A 6,812-nucleotide genomic window follows, 5' to 3' on the forward strand; every position below is an offset into this window, starting at 1 on the left:
GAAATTAAATATGCCAATGTAAATAGGTGATATTGATACATTTGAGTACGTATCGGCTGGTGGTCTAGAAAAAAATAATCGGATGCTATAATGTGAACTACAGTACATGATACCATAGATATTATAGTGTAAAATATTAATATTCACTATAATCCTCTATGATACATTATACTTCATAGCCACACATAAATACTGATGTATGTTGGAAGGCTATATACTTTATGCATGCTGCCTGACTGCCCGTGATGATCTAAACAATTGGTACGCAGTTGTCTGGCGGTGTCCTTTGTACGAATCGTTCGTGCCCCAGCTCGCTGTGAGATGCATCAATATCATGTTACATGCAGGGACCAAACATTTATTTTTCAGGTTAAAATCGGCAATTCATGTGCAACTCTTAGAAATTTACAGACACGTATCACTCGAAGTACGCTCATACAGGGAAGAAGGTACTGTATGTGTTATTCCGAACGAGTTTACGAATTTTTCAATTTACGAACAACTTTTTGTACTGTGTGGGGCACGTATTTGGAGGATTTCCGGAGATGAGGGTGAGGTATTGGGCATGTCGAGGATGGGGGTTCGCAGTCGGTTAATAGGGGTTCACTGTAAAGGGGGGTTCGCCCGAACCATAAAACCCCCCTGGCTACGGGCCTGGTTGGTAACTATGGACCACATAAATAATTTTAAGTAGCCTTACCATTTGTTTGTTGGAATTAATGGGATCGATTAATTACAAAACTATTGAATATTATGTAATGTCGTACCTTATACCGCCAAACCAAAAATTTGGTGCTGAGAGATTTTTTTGTCTTATCTTACACTTTGATAGCATGTGTTATTGGTGGTACAATTCAGAATAGAATAGGACAGGCGGCTTAGCGTTAAACCCGGCCGATGTAAAAATCGGATAAAGTTAATTTTCAGTCTAAATGTCGTCAAATTTAATAACACTTTGTAATAGGCCTATATATATATACAATAATTAACTAAAAATAAACTTATAAATTTGTAATTGTGTTCTGACCGCTCTAAAGGTACTTTTTCACCGGTTGGTCTCTTCCCCTCACGCCGCTCCTTTTGTATATTCTTATTGATGATATAATTCTGCTTATGCCATATTTTTCTAATCTATTTTTAAATGTGCCTGTAAAAATCCTAATAATAAATATGAACCTCTAACCACTGAAATTTTATAAAAGACTTACTTATACAGTGTTATTTAGGGTTAAAATTCAATTAGTAAACAATATGCATATACATACATAGTAGATTAATAAAATTTACAGCTTGCCCAGCTTGTTTAAATGGACCCGCACTCATGGTTACAAAATGGGGATTTGAATTAAATGCTATTTAACTAAAAAAACACGCTCTCATGGAAAAATCACAGAAATTGGATAACTGTACCTTTAAATTTATTTATAAATTGGTGTGGTGTTCATCACATGGAACTAAAGTAAACTCAAACAAGAGTCAGGTCTATTTAAGCAATTGAATGCTGTTTAATTAAAAAACTCGCTCGGCAAGGAAAATCTCAGAAATTACGTAACTGAACCTTTAAATTTATTTTTGTTGAATGAAATTATTGGTGTTCATCACATGAAACTAAAGTAAACTCAAACAAGAAAAAATTAGGTCTATCTAAGCAATTGAATGCTGTTTAATTAAAAAACTCGCTCTCAAGGAAAATCTCAGAAATTACGTAATTGTACCTTTAAATTTATTTTTGTTGAATGAAATTATTGGTGTTCATCACATGGAACTAAAGTAAACTCAAACAGGAAAAAATCAGGTCTATTTAAGTAATTGAATTCTGTTTAATTAAAAAACTCGCTCTCAAGAAAAATCTCAGAAATTAAGTAACTGTACCTTTAAATTTATTTTTATTGAATGAAATTATTAGTGTTTATCACATGGAACTAAAGTAAACTCAAACAGGAAAAAATCAGGTCTATTTAAGTAATTGAATGCCGTTTAATTAAAAAACTCGCTCTCAAGGAAAATCACAGAAATTACGTAACTGTACCTTTAAATTTATTTTTATTGAATGAAATTATTGGTGTTCATCACATGGAACTAAAGTAAAGTCAAACAGAAAAAAATCAGGTCTATTTAAGTAATTGAATGCCGTTTAATTAAAAAACTCGCTCTCAAAGAAAATCTCAGAAATTACGTAACTGTACCTTTAAATTTATTTTTATTGAATGAAATTATTGGTGTTCATCACATGGAACTAAAGTAAAGTCAAACAGAAAAAAATCAGGTCTATTTAAGTAATTGAATGCCGTTTAATTAAAAAACTCGCTCTCAAGGAAAATCACAGAAATTACGTAACTGTACCTTTAAATTTATTTTTATTGAATGAAATTATTAGTGTATATCACATGGAACTAAAGTAAACTCAAACAGGAAAAAATCAGGTCTATTTAAGTAATTGAATGCCGTTTAATTAAAAAACTCACTCTCAAGGAAAATCTGAGAAATTACGTAACTGTACCTTTAAATTTATTTTTATTGAATGAAATTATTGGTGTTCATCACATGGAACTAAAGTAAACTCAAACAGAAAAAAATCAGGTCTATTTAAGTAATTGAATGCCGTTTAATTAAAAAACTCGCTCTCAAGGAAAATCACAGAAATTACGTAACTGTACCTTTAAATTTATTCTTATTGAATGAAATTATTAGTGTATATCACATGGAACTAAAGTAAACTCAAACAGGAAAAAATCAGGTCTATTTAAGTAATTGAATGCCGTTTAATTAAAAAACTCACTCTCAAGGAAAATCTCAGAAATTACGTAACTGTACCTTTAAATTAATTTTTATTGAATGAAATTATTAGTGTTCATCACATGGAACTAAAGTAAACTCAAACAGGAAAAAATCAGGTCTATTTAAGTAATTGAATGCCGTTTAATTAAAAAACTCACTCTCAAGGAAAATCACAGAAATTACGTAACTGTACCTTTAAATTTATTTTTATTGAATGAAATTATTAGTGTTTATCACATGGAACTAAAGTAAACTCAAACAGGAAAAAATCAGGTCTATTTAAGTAATTGAATGCCGTTTAATTAAAAAACTCACTCTCAAGGAAAATCACAGAAATTACGTAACTGTACCTTTAAAATTATTTTTATTGAATGAAATTATTAGTGTTCATCACATGGAACTAAAGTAAACTCAAACAGAAAAAAATCAGGTCTATTTAAGTAATTGAATGCTGTTTAATTAAAAAACTCGCTCTCAAGGAAAATCTCAGAAATTACGTAACTGTACCTTTAAATTTATTTTTATTGAATGAAATTATTGGTGTTCATCACATGGAACTAAAGTAAACTCAAACAGAAAAAAATCAGGTCTATTTAAGTAATTGAATGCCGTTTAATTAAAAAACTCGCTCTCAAGGAAAATCACAGAAATTACGTAACTGTACCTTTAAATTTATTCTTATTGAATGAAATTATTAGTGTATATCACATGGAACTAAAGTAAACTCAAACAGGAAAAAATCAGGTCTATTTAAGTAATTGAATGCCGTTTAATTAAAAAACTCACTCTCAAGGAAAATCTCAGAAATTACGTAACTGTACCTTTAAATTAATTTTTATTGAATGAAATTATTAGTGTTCATCACATGGAACTAAAGTAAACTCAAACAAGAAAAAATCAGGTCTATTTAAGCAATTGAATGCTGTTTAATTAAAAAACTCGCTCTCAAGGAAAATCTCAGAAATTACGTAACTGTACCTTTAAATTTATTTTTATTGAATGAAATTATTGGTGTTCATCACATGGAACTAAAGTAAACTCAAACAAGAAAAAATCAGGTCTATTTAATTGAATGCTGTTTAATTAAAAAACACGCTCTCAGGGAAAATCACAGAAATTACATAACTGTACCTTTAAATTTATTTTTATTGAATGAAATTATTAGTGTTCATCACATGGAACTAAAGTAAACTCAAACAAGAAAAAATCAGGTCTATTTAAGCAATTGAATGCTGTTTAATTAAAAAACACGCTTTCAGGGAAAATCACAGAAATTACGTAATTGAATGCAATAATGCAATTTAAATAAACAGCATTCAATTGCTCAAATAAGCTTGATTTTATTAGTGTTCATTACATGGAACTAAAATAAACTGCTTAACTTTTCCTTCATAGTGTGTTATATTAATATTTATAATATGTGAATAAAAGATACTGTACATAAATTGACCCGAATAAATAATACTGTAGAGTAATAGACGAATATATAACATCTTGCACCTTAATATTTTATATCATTGCAAATTTGTTTTCAACAGATGCTGCAGTTTGTTGAGGAGCCAACAAGCTATGCAAGACAAAATAATTCAGCTACCATACACTCTAAAAAGAAACAAACAAATATTAAATGTCAACCAGGAACTAGATTGGGCACCAAAAAACAAAAGTATTATATCAGCCACAGTTTCTCTTAATATCATATAAATAAAACTAAACATTCTTATTCACCAGTTTTTATTGTAGGACATTTTGATTATATAAATTCATTTACCTGAAAATGTATTTGAATTTCTTGGCTAAAATCACAAGCCCTTACAGCATTATCGACTGCAAGTCCAATCAAGGTCATGAAAGTGTTTTGGTACAGCGGATTTTTATTATCCTACGGTAAAAAGAAAAAAAAATCATAAAATTAAATATTCTATATAGAAGTATGCAACATGTATACAAATAACACACCTATGCACTTGTTCTGACGAGTATATGAATAATATTATATACCATAATTAATTTTGGTTTTTTTTTAAATACAAAACGACCAATAATTACTTCACAATCTAATTTATGCAATAGGTCTAATAGTAGGTAGTTATAACACTAATTAACAGTAAAAGAGATGCTACAGTGGTCACATTAATCTATGATATAAAAGGATATAGTATCTAGTACATTAATATTAAAATTTAACTTATATACATTTTTCTTTCAAGAAACAAGTTAAAATCAATTTTAATATTGTTAAACTTTTTATTTGTAACAACCAGTTAATCAATTAATATCACAGAGGATGCCGGTCATCAGTTTTGGAATAAACCTAATAAGTATTTTTACAGTTTTTTACATTAAATTGTAAAAATGTATAAATTAAAATGTACATGTATATTATTATTAATACATGATTAATAAATATAATGTATTGTTAGCTAGAATTTACTTCTTGACATTTTATAATATATCGTAAACTACTGCTACTACTAGGCCTACTTACTATCTAGGCTTACTACTACGGGTGTGTAGAAAGCGACGACCTCGAATTGGACGACCCCAACGACCCGGGCGACCTCGAATTGGACGACCTAGAATTGGACGACCCATAACACGAAACCGACGACCCCTATAGCCTAGCCTAGGCGTTAGGCCTAAGTGTGGTATAACATCCCGAAGCCGAACATAGCCAAAGATCTTTAAACTATACCTTATATATATACTCGCAAACAAGCAATTGATTGAAAAAATACAGAAATATCGCCATTTGATACTGAATGTGTCGAAACGAACAAACGAACAGATATGGAACGCCAAGAGTGCATCATTAAAACTGCATTCGACTCGATTAGCACACGAAATATCATAAACATGGCAAACCAGGTCAAAACGGCCCCTTTTTCAGCGGCGGGTAAGGTTTGCTCAGTGGATTGGTCATTGGTTGGTCATTGGTATTTCGACAAACATATTAAAAAGAAATTCAAAGGAAATAAATATTATACATTACATGGTTAAACCATGGACGTATAATTACATCTTCTTCATATAACGAACACTATAGGCCTACCAAGCAGCGTGTTGCGAACATGTGCATGGGGAGGGCCATAAGAAAGCTTTACATTTCACATATGCATTGTATACGGTCAAACCTTACCCGCCGCTGAAAAGGGGCCGTTTTGACCTGGGTTGCCATGTTTATGATATTTCGTGTGCTAATCGAGTCGAATGCAGTTTTAATGATGCACTCTTGGCGTTACATATCTGTTCGTTTGTTCGTGTCGACACATTCAGTATCCAATGGCGATATTTCTGTATTTTTTCAATCAATTGCTTGCTTGCGAGTATTAAATAAGGTATGGTTTAAAGATCTTTGGCTATTTTCGGCTTCGGGATGTTATACCACGCTTAGGCCTAGGCTAGGCTATAGGGGTCGTCGGTTTCGTGTTATGGGTCGTCCAATTCTAGGTCGTTCAATTCGAGGTCGCCCGGGTCGTTGGGGTCGTCCAATTCGAGGTCGTCGCTTTCTACACACCCTTACTACTACTGCTACACTCTTCTATTCTATAGCTAGTAGGGCTAGCCTACACTATAGTATAGGCGTAGCCACAACAAAACGAGGCCACAACAAAGGCCTAGCTAGGCCCTAGGCCTAGGTAGTAGGTTTAGCCTAGGCTCAACATTAATTAACCAGGCCTAGGCTAGCCTACATAAGTTAAAAAATACCATGAATGAATTGAAAAGACATCCTAGCCTAGGCCTAGACGATCCGCCTAGACTAGGTTTCTTCGACGTTAAGCCCTGCCCTAGGCTAGTAGTCCAGGCCCAGGCCAGGGCTAGGCCTACATCATCACCCGTTCCTCAAAACACACGGCAGCAGTAACAACAATCTTTGCTGCTGTCGCGTTAAAATACAGTTATCAGATTTATATGACGGTTTTCGGGAGTTAGAAACACAAAAGTAACGCCACTTGACGCGAAATTACAGTGGAAAACAAACACCCACGAACAAATGGTACAGGCAATACCTCAAGGCAAATGCAATATATGTA

General features: G+C 32.4%; 1 long non-coding RNA gene across 2 annotated transcripts; it reads right to left on the bottom strand.

Moving 5' to 3' along the window:
- Nucleotides 1-3,680: 3,680 nt before the first annotated feature.
- LOC144855894 (uncharacterized) lies at nt 3,681-6,809 on the bottom strand. Of its 2 annotated transcripts, none has more exons than XR_013614875.1 (3): nt 6,487-6,809; nt 4,550-4,660; nt 3,681-4,380 (listed from the first exon to the last, which is right to left on the bottom strand). It is a non-coding gene; the product is annotated as an uncharacterized LOC144855894 (long non-coding RNA). The 2 variants fall into 2 exon arrangements; XR_013614874.1 differs by lacking the exon at nt 6,487-6,809 and adding an exon at nt 5,474-5,825.
- Nucleotides 6,810-6,812: the final 3 nt, after the last annotated feature.

Source organism: Antedon bifida, chromosome 11 (genome assembly GCF_963402885.1).
Source record: "Antedon bifida chromosome 11, ecAntBifi1.1, whole genome shotgun sequence".
Classification (NCBI taxonomy): Eukaryota; Metazoa; Echinodermata; class Crinoidea; order Comatulida; family Antedonidae; genus Antedon; species Antedon bifida.